The sequence below is a fragment of the Lepisosteus oculatus genome, chromosome 3, assembly GCF_040954835.1.
Source record: "Lepisosteus oculatus isolate fLepOcu1 chromosome 3, fLepOcu1.hap2, whole genome shotgun sequence".
NCBI lineage: Eukaryota > Metazoa > Chordata > Actinopteri > Semionotiformes > Lepisosteidae > Lepisosteus > Lepisosteus oculatus.
Window position 1 is genome coordinate 12,577,326 of NC_090698.1, and position 23,578 is coordinate 12,600,903.

General features: G+C 45.5%; 1 protein-coding gene and 1 non-coding gene across 3 annotated transcripts in view; one reads left to right on the plus strand and one right to left on the minus strand.

The window, feature by feature from the left end:
• gal3st4 (galactose-3-O-sulfotransferase 4) overlaps positions 1 to 11,437 on the minus strand; it is a 28,013-nt gene extending 16,576 nt beyond the window's left edge. The window contains exon 1 of one of the 2 annotated variants that reach the window (XM_015340322.2): positions 11,024 to 11,437. The gene's annotated coding sequence lies outside the window, so the exon portion shown is untranslated. Of the gene's footprint in view, positions 1 to 2,402; positions 2,994 to 11,023 lie in introns of those variants that run through there. The other variant, XM_015340323.2, reaches the window with a different exon arrangement.
• An 11,577-nt stretch (positions 11,438 to 23,014) lies between these two features.
• On the plus strand, positions 23,015 to 23,096 carry trnas-gcu (transfer RNA serine (anticodon GCU)). The gene has a single exon. It is a non-coding gene; the product is annotated as a tRNA-Ser (tRNA).
• The last annotated feature ends 482 nt before the right edge of the window (positions 23,097 to 23,578 follow it).

Below are 23,578 nucleotides of genomic sequence, written 5' to 3' on the forward strand. Positions count from 1 at the left end.
CTTGTCTTGCATTTTGTCCTTAACTATATCACAGTTTTGAAGGTTTTCATTGCAAATCGGGCAGCACAGTGGTGCAGTGATTAATATTGTTGCCTCGCAGCACTGGGGCCCTGGAATGCACCTGGGGTGCTATCTGTGTGGAGTTTGTATGTTCTCCCTGTGTGTTTCCTCCCATAGTGCAGGTTAATTGGCTTTTGGAAAAGCTGGCCCTGGGCCAAGTTTGCCGGTGTTTGCGTCTGTGTGTCTGCCTTACAATGGCCTGACATCCCATCCAGGGCGTACCCCCCCTTGAGCCCCGACAGGCTCCAGCTCTCCCGTGACCCTGAACTAGAAGAAGAGATTAGAAAATGGAAGGGTGGATGATTGCGAATCTGCTTCTTATCTGCACTGGTCAACACTGGGCACTGACATTGATGGGCATCACTGTGCAGTCTGCAGTCAAGCTCGGAGGATCTCTGCTGCACAGAGGGGTGGAGGCTCATGGTCACTTTCAGATATTGCCTCTGGACTTCTTCCCTGTCTGGCCACGGCAAGCCTGCTTCCTCTGATGTGATCCTGATCTGGATAAGACTGCCTGGTCTCCAGCTGTTGGCCTGGCGACTTGACCTGTGAGCCATTAGTCTGGCCAGTCATGACCACACTCTGCGGCTAAGACGGGGATTGGGTGATATGGCCGCACCTGATTGGCAGACTGACGTTCCTGATCAGTGCAGGAGTGGCAGGACACATTCCGCAGGAATTAATAACTACATTTCTTTCCAAGGACCAGGGTGATAATCGGATGTTGTCAACTTCAGGCATGATCAGGCAGGACTTTCCAACCATCTGCCCTCGGGTTCTGTACATATTAGAAAACAAAACATTTTTCAGCAACTTGTATGGTGCTCATCAGCCTTTCAGAGGAGGTCTAGTCAGCAACAGGATATGTACAAAAACAGGCAACTCAATTTTGAGCATTAGCCTGCAAGAGCCCTGCTTTCAAGAACCTAAGGTGATAAATAAGAGGATCAATCTGGCCCATTCAGCCAATTTGGTTTTGATGGGTTAATTGATCTGAGCATCTCAATCAGCAGCTTTGGCTTCAAAGTGCCTGGGTAGCTTGTTCCACACTCCCACGACCATTTGTGTAAAGAAGTGCCTCCTGTCCTAATTAGACAATCTCAACCAGCTGTTCTCGAAAGAAGCCAGGGTATCAGCTTCAGCAACATGGCTGGGAAACTTGTTCCAGGCTCCCACCACTCATTGTGAACACCATATTCCAAATTTAGTTAAAAAAATATATGAATGCAGTTTGGATTTCTCTCTTCTGGCTTGAAGATGAAGATGACAAGCTTTTTTTGTATGCAATGCCAGATCTCATATTTGTTCAGAAAAACAAAAATGATAGAATGAGTTGCTTGGAGTAGTTGGAATACTGGAATAGACAACATGACTGTATCCCTGAAAGAGATCCTTCCCAAGAACAGGGATCTAATTGGGTAAAAACCCTGTTGCACATTGTACCATTATTGGAAAATGCAGAGCGAGCAAACAGACACGCCGGGAGACAAAAAAAAGGCCAGCTGTGCACATGTGATACTGCACACCCACAGAAATCAGAGCAGAGGAAAAAGGATCCTAATTGAGGCTTCCTTTACACAAGGCACCAGGCCGCCAGCAGTAAGCATCTCCTAATCACACAGCATCATTGCAAAGTCCTACAGCTCAGATTCTGATGAGCACTGCAGGAGCAAGGAAAGATAGGCAGGGGATGAAATTACAAAATCCCCAAACATAAAGCCTTATTATGTAAGCGCTTGCCAATGTGTTTCTTCTAATTCTAGACTTCTAACCATCTCCCGGAGCTCAGACATCTTGATTGCTTGCAACACAGACGCTTAAGTCAGTGTCTGCCTCAGGTGAGAGTTCGGTTTTCGTCACAGGGAGAGATCTGAGGATCATCCCTGACGTCAGCCACCTGGATCTGTGCGACAGGCCATCAGCTACCATACATCTCTCACATCGACAGCGAAAGCAAAAGTCGGCCCGTCTCCAAAACCCCTTCAGATGAGCTCTGCCGTCCCTGTCAGATCTGCCGAATCCTGGAGAGAAATTCCGTCATCTGCCAAAACCGAACGATAGTGTAAAGAATCTCGAAGACTCAGAGACTCATCTGTCACTTCACATTAAAGCTCTCCCTCAGAGCTCCGCAGTTTCGCAAAGAAACTCCGAGATACTCCTCGGTCACCGCGAGTTTCCACTCTCGTCACCATCCGATTTGTGAAACACAGCAGAAAAATGATCTCGGCTGTCTTCACTGATTAACGTCAAAGGAAAACTCTAGACTCTTGCGAGCTCTAGCTAGCCCTCCGCTGACTAGATCTGGGAGAGATCGGGTCTAGTGCACCAACACCCAACCTCACCTTGTCTCTGTGGGAGAGAAAAGCCGCACATCCAGGGGAAAGCAGAAATAAAACTAAGAGGCTTGAGCTCCTGGGGTGCCAGTTCTCTTGAGGAATAGAAGCCTGAATTCATTGACGGCTGCAAAATCCTGTTGACGTGAACATAAAAGACCCTGTGCGTCTCACAGCTGTGTTTGCCTTGTGGCGCATTGCGAGACGCGTGGCTGTTTGTGGTTGTCACCGTGCTTTGAGAGCTACAGTAAATGGCCACTTCAGTAATGTCCTTGACAATCGTGCAAGACGGCTGGTGAATAATTGCTAATCAGATCTTGCTTCCCTCACATGCTATATTTAGCTTTAATGCTGCTTAATCTTGTAACTGTCAGCCATGAAAGCCATCAATGACATGAAACGCATCCAGTTGCTGACCTGCTGATGACTGGCATCCGTAAGAAATAGTGGCGCTCAGTGATGCCAACTCTACCCAAGTGCCCAAAGCACATGGCACCCTAAATACTGGAAACAGGAACAAAGGGTGGGGGCAGCACTTCAGTGGGGGATGAAGTGGATCTCTTCCTGTATGTCAAGTGTGCTGGAATCCCTCCAGCATTTCCACCCAGGGGATGAAAATAACTATACAACTACAGACAATAATTTTCTTGAAATGGAATAGAATTAATTAGTGACAAAGGCTAGGAAACGAGACATTTGGTCCATCGGGCTCGTCACTGAGCGACTGAAGGTTTCGGATCCAGATGTGTCTCTGGAGAAGCCAGAGTACCAGCTTTAATAACATGGCGGGGCAATTTTGTTCCAGGCTCCCACCACTCTTTGTGGAAAGATGTTTCTTCTGTTCTCAGATTTAAAAACACTTCCCCGTAGTTTCCACTCTGGTTCACTCTCAAGACGTCTGTTGGATTTGTCTTGTTTCCTGGATTGTCTTGAATCATGTTCAGGATCATTTATTTAAGACAATCCAGGAAATCATGTGTGGTGGTCAAAACTCATCCATCCATTTTCTAACCACTTTGTCCAATTCAGGATCACGGGGGAGCTGAAGCTTATCCTGGCAAGCAACGGGCACAAGGCAGGACACACCCTGGATGGGACATAAGGGTCAATCTTCCCAGACACTAATGCCTTAGGACTAGTATGCCTTTAGACTGTGTGAAGAAACTGGAGCACCAGGAGGAAAGCCACATACACATGAGGAAAACATGTAAACTCCACACAGATAGCTCCCTAGGTCCATTACTCAACTCAAGGCCCCAGCACTGTGAAGCAGTAAAACTAACCATCACACCACTGTGCCACCCCAAAACTGTACACAATCACCTAAATGAGATCTAAGTGTATTGTTCAACAATTTTAACATAGCGTCACCTGACTTTAATCCTACGCATGCATTGAACCTACACCTTTTATACATTTAGTCAATCAGTGAAGGTCAAGGATAGATCTGCCCTATACCACTCCAGTTCACTCTGCTTTCACCTGGGTTTACCACAGTAAACCCACAAACCACTGGCAGTTATGGCCATTAGCAGACAGGACGCCTCTTCTGCTGGCACTGCACTTTAATAGAGTTGCAGATGCGTGACCCCCTTTTAAGGATGAATGTGTCACAGTGCACTTTGAAGAGGTTACATCTGACAAATAAAGTCCGACAACTAACAAATGAACTAACAGGATTTAACAGCAAGTCAGCTTGTTTTATACACGAGGACGGATGCTTCTGTCAGCCTGTCAGCTCAGTGCTGCCTCTGACAGGCTGTGGATGGACTGGTGGGCTGTCCCTAGACTCAGGGGTACGTTCTCTAATTGCCTTCTCTAACAGCAGATTTGCAGTCATGCTCCTTCTGAGGAATGAGCACAAGGAAGCCCAAATCTCTTGCTAGCTGCCTCCATTACATACTGTACAGAGAACTGGAGCTTGGCTCCTCTTGCAATTATGTGGCTTTGAGCCCAATAGCTCCATCCATGATCAGGTTAGTCCACTGGTAATCAGTGTCATTAAAAAATGGTTTTAGTTACATTCACATACAAATTCCATAAAGCCTGGCCCACTTGAATTTGAAAGATCAGACTGCTCTCTGTCAACATCCAGTTCAGCTTAAGACTACTTGAGACTGAGTCTAAAGGTAAAATACCTTTTGAGTGTGCTATCTTGTTGATTCAGGAATTGCAGCTGGAGTGTTCTTTAGACCAATTGCATATTCTTGACTTTAATTTTCTAAAGAACTCTGTGAAGTTACCCCACATGTACTACTGTATATAAAATGAACCTGCACAGTATTGTAAAGTCACCATCCCTTGCACAGTGGGTTGATTTAGTCTACCCAGATTCAAGTGCAATAGAACTAGCCTGCTTCATTTGTACACTCCCCTGTATATTTGAATTAATTAATTCTTTGTTTCATCATACATGTATGTCTGAGATTTGTTAACAGATTCACGTCGTGCTAAATATTGTGTATGATGTTGTCGTTTTAACTGCCTGCAAAGCAAATTTCCCATCTGGGACAATAAATGAAGGTAAGCACTGTCTTGCTTTTATAGAAACAGGTGTTGCCAAAGGAAGAAGGAGTTGTGATTCTCAGACACAGCAACACTCCACAGCAGAAAGTCTTGGTGAATAAGCCCTCTGGGATGTTTAAAGGGATGGAGAATCAGCCCTGTAGGTGCGGGTGCAGATTTTCTCTTTCACTGCAGGTGCCCACTGCAGGTTCACGTTCAGATGACAACACTAGCAACCAGTGCGAAGAGCACCAACATTTGTGCTGGCATGCCGATGGGAACACATGTGATCATACACGCCACGTCACGCCTGCAAAATCTTGTGCTCCAAGATGTTATTTCACTTCAGCAGGCAAGAACACAATAACAGGGCAAACCACAGGAAAGGGAACACATGACATGGCAATTTATCTGACGGGACAGAGGTCAGAGAATGGCATGTGATATAGCGAAGCAGGCAGATGCGATGCAACCATGACAATGCTGCATTAAGATCCACCGGATCTTACAATTTAGATGCAGGTCAACTCTTTCCATCCACCAGAAAGTTATATATAGATCTGTTTATACTTGTGGCTGAATCACCACTCCTACAGCTGGGCCAGAGAACTTGGCCTCTTCCCATATTAATGAGAGAGGATAAATCCCATTCCCATTTACTGCAAACTCGTTCTGCATTGCGATCCTCCTCTGGGAGAATTACAACTGTTCCCTGTTCCATCTTCTCCCAGTTGGCCATGGTAAACGAAGCCGCAGGTGGTAGTTTTGGATGATTGACAACAGTGTCTGGCTGGGGCTCCAGTGGGTTTAGTATGGTGGCAGTGGATTCTGACACACTGAGGTCCATACTGCTGTTCTGTCCTGAACGATCTCTGGGAACTTTAACTCTGGACGGTTTACAAAGGCTCTCTCTGCAGGCCAAAGCAGAAGGGATTTGACATTTTCTGCTGGTGTCTCTCCATTTTGATAAGTTTCATTTCGGGGGAGACAGATGCATTTGCACATTTCAAACCCATGGATCAGAGCAGGGGTGCCACATCCTGGTCCTGGGCACCCAATTCATTACTGAACCCCTAATACACCTACAAAACAGGGCTCAAAACTTCATTCAAGCTCCAATTGTTTTGAGTGTCTAAACATTAAGGAGGTTGCCTTTGAACTACTTTGTTTCTTATGTAACTTGAGCTCTCCAACCTTTGAGTAGAATGTTGCAAAGGATCCAACCAAGCAACTTCCTGGTGCAGTCTAGGATCCCCAGCAATTTCTAGAGTTGAAGAATCAACTTTAAATGAAGTCATTTAGAGACCATTTAGAATTAAAATAAAAGCACACTTCAGCCCCCAAGAACGAAAGTTCTCTTAATTGAACAGACGCTCTAGGGCTAGTGACCCCTGTTCCAACTGGACTGGGGCTGGTGACCCCTGTACCGACTGGGCTGGGGCTGGTGACCCCTGTACCGACTGGGCTGGGGCTGGTGACCCCTGTAATAACTAGACTGTACTGGTGACCCCTGTTCCAACTGGACTGGATGCGGTGACCCCTGTAATAACTGGGCCGTACTGGTGACCCCTGTACTGATTGGACTGGGGCTGGTGACCCCTGTAATAACTATACTGGGACTGGTGACCCCTGTACCGACTGTATTGGGGCTGGTGATCCCCGAACAAAATGAAATAAGGCATTCCAGGACCAGGCCAATTCAAATCCCACGGCCAGCAGAGGAATCTTACTCCACTGGACCATTAACCAAGGCCGTGTGTGTGTGTGTGTGTGTGTGTGTGTGTGTGTGTGCGCGTGCGTGCGTGCGTGCGTGTGTGTGTGTGTCTCACGGAGAGCAAGCTGGGGTATGTGAAAAGACAAATTCCTAATGCAAGAATTGTATATGGCCAATAAAGTAATCTGATCATAAGATCTATGTGTCAGTGAAATTTAACACATCATTTTTGAGAGACCTTGAAGAAAGTTCACTATCATTTTCAGAGCCAAATAACAATATTGACTATTCAATTTTGAAGCCTGGGGAAAACCGGGTTTTAATTCCTCATACACCTCGTTCCTCAATAGTAAGAGTGTTCCTCTTTAACAGGGACAAACAGAAAGACTATCCTTGTGTGGACATCACCTGACTGGAGTTCCCCTTCCTGGCGTGTCAGGACAGGTGCTAGTGTCAATCAGTCATGAGTCTGCACTAATGTCAGTGGACTGAAAAACTGAGCAATGGAGAGAGAAAGAGGAGAAGCTGAGTGAGAAAGAAGAAGAGAAAAGGATAAAAGAGTTAATACAGACACACTACAGTGAATGAGTTAATACTGGACACTACAGTCCATTAACACTGCACTGAAAGAGAGGGGTTCATACAGACACACTGATTGGACACCACAATACATTAAGACTGCACTGAGAGAGGGTTTAATACAGACACACTGGACACTACAGTACATCAACACTGCACTGAGAGAGGGTTTAATACAGACACACTGGACACTACAGTACATCAACACTGCACTGAGAGAGGGTTTAATACAGACACACTGGACACTTAAGTACATTAACACTGCACTGAGAGAGAGGGGTTAATACAGACACACTGGACACTGCAGTCCATTAACACTTCACTGAGAGAGAGGGGTTAATATAGACACACTGACTGGACACTACAGTACATTAACACTGCACCGAGAGAGAGGGGTTAATACAGAAACACTGGACTCTACAGTACATTAACACTGCACTGAGAGAGAGGGGTTAATACAGACACACTGGACACTATACAGTAGTACATTAACACTGCACTGAGAGAGAGGGGTTAATACAGACACACTGTACATTACAGCACATTAACACTGCACTGAGAGATACAAAAGCGGAAGACACTATGACTTGCAAGTGGGTTCATCCACAGAAAAGAGCTCATTGAGCAGAGATCCTACGAGGCAGAAAGTCCATTGTGAAAAAAGTGAAGGAGTTCCTATTGATCATGCCCTGTACTTCTTGAATCCAGAGCCAGACTCATGCATGAGAGTAGTTCAATGGGAAAACGAGTGAGCAAACGTGCGAGTGATGGAGAGACTGAAAAAAAGACATGGAGACACTTGTCAGCCATAAGAATAACAAGCAGTGAATATGACCCCGTTTGAATCACACAAAGCCCACTTTAAGAGCATAAATATTTCATGGGCAATGAGACCACTTTGTAGAGCCGGTCGTGTATAATTCAACAGCCCTGGATAGGTTACTGACTGCGGGGGAGATGGAGAGACTTACGGAGGGAATAGTACTGATACACTAAACAGAAGAGTGCATTGACACTGCTCTGAGGAGAGTGGGGTAAATAGTGGAATGAAGGGGAAAAGCTAATGAAGATAATGGTTTTATCAGGGGTTTCCAACCCTGGTCCTGCAGAGCCCCAGTCAGGTAGGTTTTGTGGGTTACCATACATCACCAATAGCTAAATTGGATCGTATTGGGGCTGGAGACCCTGAACTAACTGGACTGTTGCTGGTGACCCCTGTACTGACTGGAATAGGACTTGAGGTCCTGTACTGGCTGGACCGGGACTGGAGACCCCTGTACTGACTAGACTGTTGCTGGTGACCCCTGTACTGACTGCACTAGGACTGCAGACCCCTGTACTGACTGGACCTGGACTGGAGACCCCTGTACTGACTGGACCGGGACTGCAGACCCCTGTACTGACTGGACCGGGGTGATAAGGAATGTAGAAATGTGATTTTGAAGACATCCTCTCCATCTTCCTTACTAGTCAAACTATAAAAAAAACAGTCATTATCATTATCAGAGGCACTTTCATTTTAAAAGACAGACATATGAATTAAACTTGAATTAAGGTAGACGCCAACAGCAATGTGATTGTCTGTTTCCACAAACTGCTTGGAAAGCTCACATGGGCAGCCTGTCTTTGTGTCTGCGCTTCTTAATGCCACAGGTCTGCTCATGAAATCAACACCACTCTTTCACTTAATTACCCTCCAATCCCCTACAATTAAAAAAGAGAACTGTGAGGCTGGCATGATTTAGCTAAGGCCAATAAATCTTCCTTACTAATTAACATTCCTATCCCAACACACACATCAGCCCCGACTGCAGTAAACAGTAATGCGCAAAGTAACTCAACCCCTCAAGATCTGCCATTTACTGAACTTTTCTTACACAGCTAATATTCAAACCCTGCAGAAATGACTGGATGTCTCTGGACTGCAGAAGGAAGCTGTAGCACCTGGAGGAAACCCATGTGAACACAGGGCATGCAACTCAGGAGCTGAACCCAGGGCCCCGGGCACTGCACTGCTCCACTGCACCACCTCACCACCCTATTTTCCACTCCACTTCTTCACAATTAAAGGCATCCCTTGATCTTTACAAAACTAAAAGCACTGCCTGACATTTCTGAGCTGCTGGGTCGCTGGAGGAACTCTGCCCAATAAGCTCCATGGAGCCACCGGACGGACTGATGTACAAGCACGACTCTGATCCCCGAATCCATCGACTGTGTGAGGGCAGAGCCCCACTCTGAGGGAACCTCCAGGACTTTCCCTGTCACACAGCACAGCTGCCTCACTCATAATGTTGGTCTTCTTTCTGTTATATGTAACCTGCATGTTGGCTGTTATCCACCCATCCATTTTCTCCCCACTTCATCCATTTCAGGATCACGGGAGGGCCGGGGCCTATCCCCACAAGCACCCGGCGCAAGACGGGATACAAACCTGGATGGGACACCAGCCCATCTCAGATCCGGCTTAATCCCAGACCAAATATTTATATACATGTCAGACAGTAATGTACCACCACAGCTGCAGAGATACAACAAAGGCAGTCACAGCGCCAAGATGCAGAAGTAATTGTCTGTTTCTGCTCCTTGACAAGGAATGTATGGTCTGGGAAGTCACTCAAGGAAATTTGAGGACCAAACATTTTCCGTTTGGAAGCAACACAGAGAGACCAAAGCTCTGACGGGGACGCTGAGTTTAACAACCCTGTTAGCCCTTAATACAGCAACTGTCGATCTGCTGTAGATCCCATTTTGCAGGTTGGGAAAATTACGTTCGAAGTTTTCTTCCCTTGCCCTTCCCGCACAAACACAAACTAAATATTCAGCAAGGGGTTTGTTTCTTGTCCTCTACAGCACACAACAGCAACAGGAGCAAAAGGCTGAAGCAGAGATCTTTCCCCGTGCTGTGCGTGTCAGCGCGGAGTCTTTACGGCGCAAAGCGGTCACGTTATCACATATGATCATAATTTTCCGGTGATCGTATAATGATTTTCTGTGATTTCGGCTCCACATCAAAACGAAAACAACAGCCCCGGAGCTGGGGCTGGTAGACGTGAATACGGCTGCGAAACGGCATGGACGCACAAAAGACATCGCGGACTCTGTAATGCTGAGGCTATAGTAGTTAAGGAACAGATTATCCGGTAAAGGAAATCCGACTGCCGGGTGGTCAGGGGGGAGAAATAATGTTTCAGAATTTGACTGTTATGCAATGTTACCCGAAGTGGCGCGCAGGTAAACAACTTTTGCTGTGGTCACAGTTAACCAGCTGAACTCTTATGGTTTACAAAGTATGGGATGGATTGACCAGTGTAACACAGCAGTCGACAAAGTCACCCCGATTTACAGGTAATTGAAGTTACAGAATAGTTCTACAGTATCGCCAGCTCCCGCTAAATTCACTTCTCCGTAGCTCATTGCGTTTCCATGGATGTGTTTGTCGGACACGATCCCGGAGTTACATCCATTATGTTCTATGTCTTGGGTGCCAGCCGGATCGCAGCATTGGGATTCCGGGCTCAGTAGCCTGCATCACTGGGGCTCGTTAAATACCCCGTTTGAGAAGAGGATGTCAGCGGGGGAGGCGGAAAGTGTTTATTAAGCACTCCTTCTCGGGAGTAGGTGGGTTCTTTCCACTCAACTGAACACGAGTGGGAGAGCGAGCAGGACACGCTGTGTATTTAAGACTTCGTGTGCTGTGGCTGTTTGGCGAATTATGTCAATCAATACAACAGAACTCTGACAAGAACCGAACGGCGCACGTCTTTCCTGCGATTAGCATTGTTAGCATGTGCTCCGTGTTCTTCCCCGCACTTGATTCGCTCGGACTCACCTTAGACTTGGACTTTCAATCCGCGATGGTGTGGATTACCCCCGGTTTGCGTCTTTAATTCTCTCTCGCAGTCCGGCCGGTGCCTCTCTGCCCGCGGCGACTCCCCTGATAAACAACCCCCAACCCGCCGCGAACTCACAGCCTCTCCGCCTCGCCGCCGCTGAGAGAAACGCGGAGTTCGTGTCTCCCAGCTGGTAACCCTTGGCGGAGAAGAAACATAAGAACGGCGGAAAAAAAAGAAGTTTCCCTCCGTCTCCTGTCCCCCTCCTCCTCTTCTCTGGGCTGTAGGGGGTCTCTGTCTGCTCCCTCTCCCTCTTTCGAGGCTATTAATACAGTGGGCTCTGCTTCCTCCCCTCTAGAACAATCATCTCTCCACCCTCCTCTCTGTCGGCCCTCTCAATCCCATTCCTCCTCTCTCCTCTCCTCTCTCTCCCTCCCTCTTTCTCCACTCTGTGGCTGAGCTGGCCGGCGTGCCTGCGCGCCGGAGAGGGTCTGTGAGCGCGCATGTCCCCCCCTGCGTTGCGGACTGTGTCCGCAGCTCTATTAATATTCCAATTTGTGGAAAATAGGCCCGTATTAATATCACCAAGTAAATTAAGCACAGGCCTCGAAGGAAGGAATTTTAGGCACGCAATATAAGAAGGAATATATTTAGCTTAATCGAAAACTGGGATTCAGATCGCTGTTACCCCGAAGTATATAACTGAAGAAGTTATGATGGATCCATTAAAATATTTTAAGAATTGTCCAATTCAATGAACACATGCATTACGATTTCTCAGCTATTGATCTTGGTACACACAATTAGAAGTGAAACTAGCTCATTATTACGAACTATTGATAAGTGAATAAATTCACCAACCAAGCCTCGAAAGTGAATGTGTTTCAGGGGAGGAGGGACGTTGTCTTTGTGGGTTTTTGTCGTCTTGTTTCGTGGACTGCGCCGCTGTAGCCACACACACACACGCAGCAGCTACGCCGTGGCACAGCTATGGTATGGAAACAATTTTGGAAGTTAAGTGCCTCCTTGCTCCGCTCGCATTCCACTTTCTCCCCTGGCTCGCTCGCTTCAACCCCGCTCTCCCTCCGCCTTTCCGAATAACAACACTCCCCTGCGCTTCGAAAAGTGCGCCTCTCCCCCTTCCCGGCCTCCCCTGCCTCCCGGCTCGCCTGCCCCGAAACGCTACAATCCCGAATACTTTAATAGGGATTAGAGCTGCATCGTTTCCACCCGCGCTCTCTCTCTTCCCATCTGTCCCCCACAGTTCTCAAGAACAAAAGTGCCATTCATCCTGCGCTCGTGACGGACAGGAAAAAGAGTATGGGCTCGCGGGAGCACATCAAGTCCACCGCCTTTGCGAGGTTCGGAAACTGCAACCGCGCCCAATACAGTGTTTTAACTCCATGGCACAGAAAATAATGTGCTGTACGTGGATCGGCGTCCACTAACTGCAGATTATATAAAATATATTGTACTTGGCGGCTTCACAATTAATAGTTTACTGACGTGTTCACGGTACTCCGTACTTGCTGTTTGTGATATAAACGGAAGGTAACGCGGAAGGTGGTTACTGTAAAATCTAAAAAAAAAAAATCAAATGATGAGTGGAAAATCTACCGGATTATGAAGAACGGCGGTAATTTGCCTTTGTAGGGCAGCAGCTATATAACCCCGCAGCTCACTGAAGATCAGCAGGTGTGAGCCTGGTCAGTACCTAGATAGAGACCTCTGGGAAAAAACTAAGGTTGCTGCTGGAAGAGGTGTTAGTGGGGCCAGTAGGGGGTACTCACCCTGTAGTCTGTGTGGGTCCTAATGCTTCACAATAGTGGTGGGAACACTATACTATAAAAAGGCTGTTTCTCAGAAAGAGTAGGGGTGTTGCCCTGATATTGCCTTATCAATAATATTGCCTCTAATCCCCATCTCTGAACTGGCTTCATCACTGGGTTCTCTTCCCCACTGAGAGCTGGTGTGTGGTGAGTGTAGTGGTGCACTGTGGCTGCTGTTGTATCATCCAGGTGGGGCTGCACACTGGTGGTGGTGGAGGGGAGTCCCCATTACCTGTCAAGCGCTTTGAGTGGAGTGTCCAGAAAGCACTATATAAGTGTATTTGTGGGTGTGGTCCCGTAGAAGATTCCTGATTACTATAGTAACCTATATAGTAAATATAGTAAAACACTAATATAGTAACCTGGTCATCCCAAGAAGAACTGGGAATGACCCAAACATGCAGCAGTCACCATTTAAACCATCTCACCAGTGTCACTAATCACCCTCTCCTGCTGCCGACAGTGCCAGCACAGTGAATTAGAACCACCCTGCATCGCAAATACTGTATTCAGAACATTCAGAGTCCACTGGCTTGGGGGAAGAAAACCAGAGCTGGTGCATCAGTCTTATGGGTGGAACTGTTATACCCTGCAGGTTACTGCCTCATTACTGCCTCCAATAGAAGGCACCTGGCAAGAAGCTGGTAGAATCCTGATGGGATTAGGCTGTACATATGTCAGGAAAGGCCCTGAGTTCAATTCCTGGGGTGCTGTGTGTGTGGAGCTTGCATGTTCTCCCTGGGTGTTCTGGTTTCCTCCCACAGCTCATGCTGGTAGCTGAATTGGCTTCTGGGAAAATTGGCCCTGGTTTGTGTCCATGTGTGTCCTGTGGCCATGAATTGGATCGACCTTTGATATGATGAGGTGAAAGTTCAGGTTCAGATTGTTCAAGTGGGGGTCTATTATTTTGGCCGGTGGGCGTACCACTACAACTACTACTCCTTTTGGTCATATCCAAGCGGCTTACATGTGCACACAGCATTGTGAAACACAGCAGGTGGACAAGATTGGAAGAAGATGAACCCCAATCTGTAGGAAAGAGAGGGAGAGGAAGCTGAAATTACACCTCAGAAACCGGGGAACAGTGCCCCTGTAGTGTCCGCTCTTATTTCCTTTCCACTAACGCAGGGTCAACCTGTAACTCTGCCTTCTGTCCCTCTGATTAATTCATGCAATTTCCCATAACTGTCTCAGGTAACTGTCGCCTCCGTCCTTGTATCTCTGAGTAGGCTTTGATTTCAGGTCTCTTGCTGACATTCATGAGGTATCAACTTGAGACCTACAGTACATCGCAAGGATCTGAGTCAAGCTGTTCTCATCCTGAATGGCTCTGAATAAGACCTAAATTAAATCTGGCTTAAAAAAAAGGCAGTCTCTTTCACTTATTACTGAGCAGAATGAAATGATTGGGCGGGGGCAGAAACTAATTAGTCTGATTGAAGTGCACATTCTGTGGAACTCTTATTGGAAGGATCAGATTCTATCAGCAGTGCGTCTCATGTGACTTCATGGCTGTTCTGCCCCTGCAGAAAGGTTTCCCCATCGCTGATCTTGAGCCAGGAGAAATACAATGATCTCATTAAACCACTGGCCCCTTCCGTGTATGACCGCAGGCACTGAAATCAAAACAGCAGAACCACAAAACGAATGTCCAACTTTTATGCAAGGTGACTTTGAGAAAGACACAGCAAGGAAATGCAGAGCATTAGAAACACAACTACATGAAGGTATAGAATCACAAAATGCTACAATGTTCAGTCAGTTCCAATAGGTGTTACAAAAGACTACAAAGAGCACACAATCATATAGGAATACAGCAGCGAAATAGAGCTTTACTTCCCTACCAGGTAGTACTCCTTTAGTTGGCCACCACACATCAATTGATACTTAGATCTGCTACAGGTTGTGGAGATATGAGACCACTCAGCCAACAGCAGCTGATACATGCCTCTTGCGAGATCCCTTCCATCAACTTTCTTACCCATAATACAGCACAATGGCCCCGTCTGCTATTGCTTTACATTCCTCAGGAACCATTGGAGAAATTGTTTCTTGGGTAATATATAACCTTAGGGCTAGTTAATAGTTTTTCACAGGAAATAGCTGCCAGGATGGGGAGGAGACCCACAGATCTTGTCCTTGTGTCAAGCAATACAAGTAGGAAAGTAGGAAAAAGAAACTGACAGATACTGATCTTCAGTTTCTCAAATATGCGCCTTTATGTCACGAGACAGCTTTCTTCTTAAGCGTCAGACATAAACTTAAGTGCTGTTTTTTTATAAGTGCATGCATATTTTTTTCACTGTATTAAGACTCAATTTACATCTGACATTGTGAGTGTTGGGAGTGATTCTGTGATAATGCTCCCACTACATATGCAACTAGCAAGCTATAAGAATTTAATTTATATTCCACTTTTTCATGGTGGCTACCACCTCTTGGTGCTTTACGTAGTTAGAGCACAATAGGATGAAGGGTGTGTACAGTACCAGAGGTAAGTACCACAAGCCATCGAGTTCTTGGTAACATTAAAATGTGGAAGAAAACAGGATTACCTTGAAAACTAACAAGTATTATAGCAAAGGTTCTCCAATATCGACAGGTACTGAAGCTAGGAAGAGAAGAAAGGGGTCAGTATGACATCAGATGCAAACTGACAGTGAGAAAATGTGAGGGGGAAGGGAATTGGAGTTGCACACAACTCTGAATCCCATTGGTACTGATTGTGCCTTAAAGCTTGTGCGGCATTTATGTTGTCCCCTTGCTACACCTCACCACATTCCTCCTGCAGGAACAAAAGCACTTCTGTGGCGTAGTGCCCGGGGAGAGGTGAGTGTTTTGCAGAGTACAGTAATGTGTGTGTAACCCTGCATCTGGGTATGTGCGTCAGGAAGTGGGCGTGTGCCTGTGAAAAGCTGTGTGCGATTGTCTGGGCTTGACTCTCTGCGGCCTGGGGGCAACAGAAAGTGGAGGGGGCTGGGGAAGCATCACATGCCTAACGAGCCCTGACCCAGACACCAGCACAGCTCACGCACAACCACTTGAGCCCTGACTGCGCTGTCTCCTCCTCAGTTAATTCAATTCAATTCAAGGTGCTTTATTCGCATGACCGATGGGTACAATCAGTGTTGCCAAAGCAAATAAAAATAATGAAATTCACATGAAACAAAACAAAAAATAAAAGTAAAATAAAATCTACAGACATTTACAACAAAGACATTTAATAAAATATTTACATATACTGTAAACATATTGAGCATTATTGGGAGACAGGCTCACTGTTCCTCAGGCTGTGACAGGAGATCACATACTGGGCTGTCAGTTCCACTGAGTTCCCTCCTCCCTCTCCCAGTAGGATTGGGACCCGTTGTGATTCTGGCAGGTGTGGGAACTCTGGGATTAGATTTCTGAATTTAGGGAAGAATGTTTCTCTAATCCCAGAGTATCTGTCACAGTGCAGTCTCTCTCCAGCGTTTACTCCTCGCGGCTGTCCCCGGGTCAGAGGTCAAGAGACATGCCCTTCTGGCCTGCCGACAGTCATCTGTGCGAGCGCGGCGACCTCATTAATTAATGGGGCACGATCGATAGACGGATCGAAATAAATAAATACACGGTCGACGGCGTGGGCAACAGCGAGGGAGAGGTCGTGTGGGCTGCTTTGGAAAAAAAATCGTTAATGTACATTCACAAGTGTGGCTGAAAGTGTTTGTCGCGTTCTTTTCCCTCCGTGGCTGACGTCCTGCGTGTAAATATATTAAGATTTACTCGCCTAGTTGCCGTAGAACTGGTATATTATCCGCTCATTTCTAAACGTGCGTTATAAGCGTAAATAACATAACAACCCTCCCAAATTCTCCTTCTCAACGACAAAAGTCCGTGAACATGTTTCTCGTGGTTGGTATAATCGCAGTTGTAATTCATAGACTCCGGCGCGAGTGTTTATTCGGCTGCAGGGAGCGCTGGCGGGCGGCCGCTCGACCCCCAGCGCTGAGCGGTTTAGCGCTCACCCGGGAGGCCGGGACAGCGGATTAGGAGCGGGCGGTGGGGGCGGAGAAGAAGCGCTCCACACCACGAGGGGATGAACAGTCCGGCCTCTGGCTTTCTACTGCTTCTGCTGTTACGGCTACTCCTATAACTTTTGTTACTGCAACACCTAATACTGTCACTGCTACTCCTACCCCTCCTACTAGTATTGTTACTGCCAATACTACTGCTGCTCCTACTACTACTGCTTCTGCTGCTACTCCTACTACTGCTGCTAGAAAGACTACTCATAATCCTACCACTGCTGCTAATACTCCTCTTATTGCTGCTTCTATTATTACTGCAACTCCTACGGCTATAACTGCAGTTACTATTACTCCTACTACAGTTTCTACTACTGGAGTTACTATTACTACTACTAGAACTAGTACAGCTACTGTTACGCCTACTACAGGTGATACAGCTACACAAGCTCAGAAATGTCTTGGTTTGCCGTATCTGAACATTTAAAAAAGAGGACAGAGAGCGGGGAGTCAGCTCTTCATCCCAAGAGCCTTTTGCATCAAAAATCTCGGGGGAAAGAGAACAAGAGAAAAATCCCAGATGTGTTTAAGATATTTGAAAATTCCTCCCAGAGGGAGAGTTAAGGACCACAAAGGAGAACATGTGCAAGGGAAAAAAAAAACAGATGTATGGTCCCCCTTAGTTTTGCCATAATTCTAATTGTAAAATATTTTGTGGGTGGAGCATATCAAAATCAGGGTGTTTTATTCTCAAATGTCTGTGTCCCGTGTGCTCTAGCGAGTTCATTGTCAACAGAAAACAAGCTCCAGTTGTCCTCTCTACACTGTGAAGGAGAGCTTCTCTCTCATTTCTGAGTTGTTCTTAGCCTTCAAACAGTAATTGGACATTTCATTTTGGGACTATGATTACGGAGAGCCTCAAGATGCTTAGGAGGTAAACTGATTGGTGGTGCGATTAGATTCAGCAACATTACTTCAGTTGCCATTTGCAATGATCTTGTATCTGGTCTGTCCTTCTAAAAGCAACATTTTAAAAGCTGATCATTTTGCATCTTGCAACTCCATCTAGATAAGAATGATAGAAATCTGCAGCTAAAGGACAAAACAAGGGAGCTCAACGCCAGCGTTTCTTCCACCTGAGCCCTAATTGAATTCATTATTTGCTTAATTGGACTGGTTGGAGCATCTCCTTTCTCTTAAGGAGATGACGATTTAAAGAGACCTATTGAATCTGCTGGATAGTGCTGCACAGGGACAAACATTGGCTCTCCTGGTCAATTGACAGCATTAAACCATAATAATCAGTTTGTTTAGAGAAACAGATAAATCCATCAAGCCTGATGGGGCCATTGCAGTAGCTGGCTTGCAGAATGTGTGGATGCAGGTATCTAAGGGGACCACGTCTGTGAACGAAGTGGGTTGTGTGCTTTGAATCCCAGACGCATGGACCTGAGGAACAGCCGGTTGACCGGTCCACGGGAGGGAGGGAACAGAAGGGACTAGTCAGCGTCCTGTGGAGATCTTGTGGGCACTCTTGCCAAGAGTAGCAAGAGGAGGAGGGAGGCAATCTTCAGAGCAGCCAGAGAGATTGCAGGACATACTGTGCATAGCCCATGGGGATGAGAGTTCCAGTTAGCCGTGTCCTACTAGCTCCAGCCCTTGCTGGAGGTACTTGGAGAGCCCAGGTATTCAGAGGTGAACGTGAGGGTCAAAGTACTCCACCCCCCCTACTCCCCCTATAAGCAGAGTTAGTGATAGCAGGGGACTTGTTTTGAAGTGATACAGTCTATGTGCATACTGCGTCCCAGGAGTCACACTAAGCCTTAAACCCTTCCTCCAGGACTTCACTTTTGTGATGTAGAGCAGGTGAGAACTCAAGGTACGAGAGCATTTGAGGGGCACTTTTAGAACAAGTATCTTTGGACACCCTTGGATGACATCACTCATTGACTACAGCTCACAGTCTACATAAGGCAAACATGGCTACACCTCTATTTGTTTATTCAAAGCTTGGTACAATTAAGTGTTCCATCTTTCCATGTACAAAATACACCATAGGTAAACAAATATTCATCAGTCAAAATAACATAGGCAGTTAAAATAATAGCCTTATGTCAACAATTTGTACCTAGAATACTTAAATCTAAAGCAGCTTAATGAAATTGTTTATTTTACATACAATATTATGAGTTTTCAAATATTCAGGTGTTAGTAAAACTTAACTTTTTTTGCTAACGAATATTTTCTTCCCTATGGCAACTTCACTCTGCTTTGATAGGCTAGACAGTGGACTTATGAGAAGAGTGCATGAAAGGCTTATTGAGGGCGCTCATGAGATAACATTCAAATGACATTATATTCAATAACTACTTCACTGATATCTTTACTCACGAAGAGGTCAGACATCAGCCATGTGCAAGTAGACAAGTATTTCATTGAAATAGCAGAAACGTATGTATTAGATTAAAACACTAGGCTATCAAGTTCCGATGATATATTTATACCCAAGATTTCCTAAAAACATCAGTGTAGTGATTTATAGAGCACTTACAGGTGTATTTTATCAGGCAATAAAACCTGGAGAATTTCCAAATGATTGGAAGATTGGTAATATAATACAGATGTATAAATCTGGGAAAACCAAGTTATTTTTATAGCTGAACCAAGTTATTATTATAAGCCAGTCAATTTAATGTGGATCATCTAAAATACTGGAGTGAAATATTTTGAACAGACCAGACTAGGCACAGTCAACATGGATGGATCAGAAGGAAAGCTTCCTAAATGGGTCTTTTAGTGTTTTTGTTGGAGCCACAATACATATGAACACTTGTGCTTATGACATTGTGTACGTGAACCTTCAGAAACATTAAACAAGGTTCTTATCAGCAGCTCAGGTCTAGTGCTAAGCTCAGAACTGTGGGAACTGGTACCATGTAGATTGATTCCAAGCTGTGCAGGACAAGGTGAGAACGTAGATATGGCTAAAACTCAGGAAAACTGAATAGAACTCAGTGCTGCCAATTGTGAACATCAGTAAGAAACATTGGTGACCATAATTGTACGAGAATCGGAACGCCTGCAGAGGGAAAACAGTCCAGGGGTGTGTGGAATCAGGGGGGAAAACACACAGACAAGGAAGAAGGCAAACACAAAGCTTGGCTGGAGAGTCTGGAGATGTTGCTTCAGTTACTGGACAGTTACAGTACTCGGAAACGACATGGCAGTGGTCAGTCCACATCTGGAGCACTGCTGCAGTTCAGACTTTAACATAGGGATGAGGGAATATTGGGAAAAAATCCGTAGAAGAGCACAAGACGCCTACGAGGGCTAAAGAAATGTGCTATATGAGAACAGCCTGAAGGAACTCACACTCTTCAGACTCAGTACAGGATTTCTGAGAGGGGAATCTGATTGTGCTCTTCAGCATTTTAACGGGAGTCAGTAACAGATGAACTTGAATTTGAACTTGAACTTTATTGCCATATGTAACCGGTACTGATACAATGGAATTCTTACTTACAGAAAGTCTCTCGATTGTAAAACAAGTGTAAAAAAACAAGACAAAGTGCAAACAGTGCATCAAGACAATGTACAAACAAAAGACAATGTGCAAGTAAACATGTAGACAGTTTGAATGTAAACAATACAGACGTGTAAACAATGACTGGAGATGTGCAATAGATAAGAAATCATAAAGAGGTAGATAGTAATGGTGTAGGTGTGGTCCGAGGGGGATGGCTAAATGTGTTCGCCAGTCTCACTGCTTGTGGATAGAAGCTGTTGAAGAATCTAGTGGTAAGTGTCCATATGCTCTTATATCTCTTGCCTGAGGGCAGTGGGGTGAAGAGCTCATGCCCGGGTCGGTGACTGTCCTCTGTGATGGCCAGAATTCTACCACGGCAGCGGTCCTCATAGAGCTGTTTAATCTCGGTGAGACCGCAGCTGATGATCTTCTGGGCCACATTGACCATTCTCTGCAGTGCCTTTCTTTCTCGCGAAGAGGTGTTGCCATACCACACAGTGATCCCGTTGGAGCACTTTTAGCAACAGACTGCTCCTGCTACCCTGTTCAAGGGAATATTTCTGCAGGTCCTTCCTCCCAGCGGCTGTCAGGGTGTATACCACTGCCCTAGGCTAGGACTGCTAGCTCTTCATCAGCTCATCTACAGTATGGACAGCATGTTGCACTTCTTGGACACTGCATTAATATACTGTTTATACTGTGGTACTTTCAATCTGTATATACCTGTGCACATTTTGCACATATTTTATTGTTTTACAGTGACTATGAGCATATTTTGCACACACCTAACTCTATATATTTATTTTGTATTGCTTTACTTGTCTCGGGCTGGGCTGCTGTAACACCTCATTTTCACTTCGGGATCAATCACGTCTTATCTATCGTCTCTACCAGCGGCCATTTCAAGCTCAGTGAACAGAATCGCAGATGAATGGAAAGGAGTTTAAAGACAATATTGCACTGATTTTGGAAAATACTTTTTTTTTTTACGAAGAGTTATTACTGCGAGGGAGATGTGGCCGAGACCCGGTGACAGGGATAATAGGAAATGTAGGTTTTATTCTACTTGACTTATACTCCTAGTCGGCTTTTTTAGGCCCTTATGTTGTCATCCGTTGAAACGAGCGGCACTTACAAGTTTCGTTACAGGGCTAAACGGGTCCAGGTATGTTTTAGCTCGGCTAATTTGTCTCTCCCCCCCCTTCCTAGCCAGGTCTCGAAGAGTTGAACGGTGCGAGGCCAAGAAAACTCCGCACGGCAGCGGAATTTGGAGGAAACCGCTCTATGTTTAACCGGACAACGACATCTAGTGAGAAAAGAGAGAAATGACTCTTCGGCACGGAGCCGCCTACTGTACGTCAATGTGTGCACCGTTTGCAATGTGGTATAAATTTAAATTTGGTTTTAAACAAGCCAGAACCTGGCAAAACTTTATTCTAGAGACACCGAAGAACGTTCCACTGACGACAGAATCCAGCACTGGGAAATAGTAAAGGGAAGAACATCTTTGCCGTACTTCGGATGAGATGTAAAACCGAGGTCCTGATTCTCTGTGGTCATTAAAAATCCCAGGGCGTTTCTCGAAGAGAGTAGGGGGGTAACCCCGGCATCCTGGCCAAAGTTCCCATTGGTCTTTGCCAATCATGGTCTCCTAATAATCCCCATCTATGAATTGGCTTCATTACTCTGCTCTCCTCCCCACTGATAGCTGGTGTGTGGGGAGCGTTCTGGCGCACTATGGCTGCTGTCGCATCATCCAGGTGGATGCTTCACATTGGTGGTGGTGGAGGGGATCCCCATTACCTGTAAAGCGCTTTGAGTGGAGTGTCCAGAAAAGCGCTATATAAGTGTAAGCAATTATTATGATCGTATTTTCAAGTCTTGGTTAGTACTTTTGAACATAAGAATACTCCCTGGACTTTTAGACGCTGGTGTTAAGACCTTAATGGATCTAATCAGGGCATGAAACCCTCCATTGAATTATTAACATAACGTTGTACATGTATAGGACCGTACAAACTCTCCAGCGTGTGTTTCAATAGTCAATGTAACGTTTTCACCACAGCTCCGCAAGTTAGGGAAGGACATGGATTGTAGCAGTATAAAGAATAGTCATTTCTTTATCACGACTTATAAGTAAAAAAAAAATACATATGTTTTCGATAAATTGCTTTTGTTGAGAAAATGAACACTTTTGTTTTGTTTTTCCTGACGAAGGATAAACTGTTATTACCAAGTGCCCAGAATGAACAAAGAAATAACCGACAGACCAAATTGAGCGTTTCCTATCGTTTTTTTGAACGCAGGGTAGTTAAAATGACCCGTGGGAAACGAATAACTCGCCAAAGGAGCTCAATACGTAAGAATATAAAACACAATACATTCTGTAACACCGAGACTTGATCACCGGCATATATGGGCCTCATTCACTCACCCACCTGTTTTTACTGGTCGAAAGGAGACTTCATAAACCAAAGACTCTTGGTTCACCCGTGGAAAAGCGGTTAAGCGGCTCTCTGACAATAGACAGGTGCATTCAAACACAGCCCCTGTGTCTGGAGCCGTGCGGTGAATTCTGACATGTGTAAAGACTACCTGGATGAAAACGTGCAGGAAGCGGCATCGGCAGACGAGGTGGCCGAGTGGTTAAGGCGATGGACTGCTAATCCATTGTGCTCTGCACGCGTGGGTTCGAATCCCATCCTCGTCGGATGACCGTGGTGTTTTGTGAAATTAAACCTCTGAATTAAAAATCAATTCCCTAAATCACTGCTTTGAAATTTTAAGGTGAATCATTAAAAGCCTTTAACTCTTTTTTAAAACTATGTTAATTTATAGATCCTCTCCAGTAACAGCTGGGACAGTAGCAGATTTTATCAGTATTCAGAATCTTGGCAGTGGTGTACTAGAGTATATTTGTGGACAAGACAAGAATGTATAAACCAATTCCCCAGTATAGTGTATATAGGTACTCTCCTATGGTTAAAATGTTAAACTGAGGTCCTGATTATTGGTCCGTTAAGGATCCCAGGTCGATGTTTGTAAAAGGAGTTGGGTGTTAACCACAGTGTCCTGTCTAAATTTGAACAAAGCGTAGGCCTCTTCATTGGCCACCTTTTGCCTGAGACGTCCTTAGGGGAAACAAACACTATCTAGACCAAAGGAACAAGTAAAGGTTTATTCCATGCTGAA